Raw genomic sequence first — 2,715 nt, forward strand, 5'->3', positions numbered from 1 at the left:
CTCCAGCTCCTGCCCGCGGCCCACTTTCTCTGCCACGCCCTCCGGAGCTGTCATCCCCCTCCCCCAGCCTGCTGGTCACCCGCCCCTCCCCCACCCCTCCAGTCACACCCGCCCCGCCCTGCCCTTCCCAGTCGGCCCTCCCAGGTGATAACAGCTGGGGGTCCCCGGCCCTCCGACCTCCCGAACCTAATCGCGCGGACTGTGGGCTGCACAACACACGCCGGTAGCAACTCGCCAGCTCTTTCGGGGACTTCTTCCGGCTTCGAAGAACAAGCGCACTCAAGGAGGACGGGAAAGTACGCATGCGCTCCTGCCCGCCCACAGGCATGTTTCCCAGAATTTTAATGAGAAAGTACGCGTGCGCGTGGGCAGAGCCAGCGCATTTCCCAGGATCTTCATGGCGCCTCCTTAACCTTCCCCCACGTTCCGCCCCCAGTTCCAACAGGTTCCGGGGAATGTGGTTTCTCCCAAAATTCCTGACTAGACACAAGCTGGTTACAAGCAGGACCTAGATCCCAGGGCTCGTTAAACTCCTTTCAAGCATGAGGCTATTAAGGACGGAGAAGGAATAAGATGTGACATTACCACGACCAATCAGAGAGCACGCTATCCTCCGGCCAATCAGAGGACGCGGCCCTCTCGGAGGCCACCCTTCCGTCTACCAATCAGAGAATGTGCTTCCTTCCGCCAATCAGAGGGCTCACTTTGCTCAGCCAATCAAAATCCTTTCTCCCCTCTCCTCCTCTTCCTCCTCTTCTGTTTTTTGGGAGTATGTCTCCATGGAAACCCCTAAGCGTCTTATCTCTCTCTTAGCAGCCTATGGTACTCACTACATAGCCACAAGATTTTTGATCTTGTCGCTCTGAGCCTTGTCACTGAAACACACCATGGCTTGCTTCAGTCTCCTCACCTGAGAAATGGGACTTCGCTGGCAAGCCCCTATTCTGGTTGTGAAGAAAGCCCTTAAAAGACAAGCACCCTACGAGCATCAGCGTGAACTGTCCGATACTAAAAATAAGCGACTCATCGGGGAAAGCCTGGGGAGAATTCAGAAGATCCATAAAAGCCCATGCCAACAAGGTCCCCAAACTTAGGAAGACTCTTGCCGAAGAAGAAAGGAATAAAAGCGCTGCCTGCTCACACCGCAAATCAAACAGACTGTCGTAAGGGGAAAAGCTCAATGGCTCACTCAGGAGTTCATATAGCACTGATAACAGCTAGCTTTATTTTAGCAGCACTTTAAGATTTGCAAAACGTTTTACATGTATTATCTCACTAGATCCTCACAATAACCCTGAGAGGTCGTGTCACTTTTAATAATAGCCAATATTTATATAGTGCTTACTATGTGCCAAGCACTTGACAATAATCATCTCATTTGATCTTTGCAACAATCCCAGGAGGTAAGTGGTATTATTATCTCCATTTTACAGATGAGGAAACTGAGGCAAGCAAAAATTAGGTGACTTGCCCTGGGTCACACAGCTAGTAAGTGTCTTGGGCTAGATTTGAACTCAGATCTTTCTGACTCCAGGACCAAAGTCAGGTGATATAACTGAGACTTAGAGAGCCAAGGTTAAGTGACTTGCCTCTCTAAGCCCTGTAGCCTCAAAGTGTCTGAGACAGGATTTGAACTCAAATTAGACATTGGTATGCCACCCAACAAATCAAAGGAATGGCAAACTTCCAGGGCCTCCTAAAACAACAATAATACTTTTACAGCTTACATCAAAAAAAGGAATTACACTGAAAATTCAAAAAGTCCATGATAATGTAAATTACAATTACTGATGAGGAGCTGGAAAACAAGTTATCCTATAGTTCACCACCACATGTCCATATCTGGCCATAGAGATATACATATACATATATGGGATGCAGGGTGTGTTGGGTGTATTCAGGGCAGACTAGTACCTCTGGTGTGAGGACTTCCCAGTCCTTTTCAGGGCTGCTTTTCACCTTTAGTATCTACCTGATCCCCCCAACTCTGACCTGTGGCTCCAAGACACTGTCTTGTGTAATGACCACACCCACACCCCAGTAAATCATTTTGACAGATTAAACTAAACCATATTGGGGGTAACCAAGGAGTCTCAAACCCTTCAGTCAGTTAAGGGTATGTCTACCCCAAGCATGTGAAGACTTCCCTTGGTGGAATGGGCTGAAATGATTTGTTCCAACAGCCATGAAGACAGCAGAAGCAGGCACTGTGGAGCCCTAAGAGCTTGGTTAGACATAGAAGACACCAAGGTCATCCACTGTATCCCAAGCATCACCGGTCATCTTGACTGTCCTGCCATTGGACTGTGATGACTTTGGAGGAGAGAGGTTGATGACTTCATGCAACTCTGTCTCACTTATATCCAATTTATGCACAAATCAAAAGGTGTCACCCATACCATTTTACCATTTTTACCTATCTCAAAGTCCCTTGGTGATAGGCAAGTAACGAAGAAGCAGGTGTGGATACACTGGGAGCTGTAGTCACAACCCCGAATACAGGTGGCCCAGCCCATAAGGTCATCTTCTCACTGGAAGCAGCAGCGGGGTTTGGCAGCCCCCTGATGTCTGAGCATCCTTTAAAGGACCTCATTGCTCACCTCCTGATTGTGGAAGCATCTAGAAAAGGTGCCCTAAAAATTGTCTGCTTGACTCACCCCCGGCCTGTTTACTGTGGCAGGCAGGGACCCCACCCTGTGGTCAGAACACAAAAAA

At 48.7% G+C, this 2,715-nt stretch overlaps 1 protein-coding gene across 1 annotated transcript in view; it reads right to left on the bottom strand.

The window, feature by feature from the left end:
• LOC138171693 (zinc finger protein 184-like) overlaps positions 1 to 554 on the bottom strand; it is a 30,070-nt gene extending 29,516 nt beyond the window's left edge. Inside the window, exon 1 of the mRNA XM_069101334.1 lies at positions 187 to 554. The gene's annotated coding sequence lies outside the window, so the exon portion shown is untranslated. The remainder of the gene's footprint in view (positions 1 to 186) is intronic.
• Positions 555 to 2,715: the final 2,161 nt, after the last annotated feature.

Source organism: Petaurus breviceps, unplaced genomic scaffold (genome assembly GCF_028583685.1).
Source record: "Petaurus breviceps papuanus isolate PSGF00001 unplaced genomic scaffold, PetGlider_PUasm1.0 456, whole genome shotgun sequence".
In the NCBI taxonomy this organism is placed as follows: domain Eukaryota; kingdom Metazoa; phylum Chordata; class Mammalia; order Diprotodontia; family Petauridae; genus Petaurus; species Petaurus breviceps.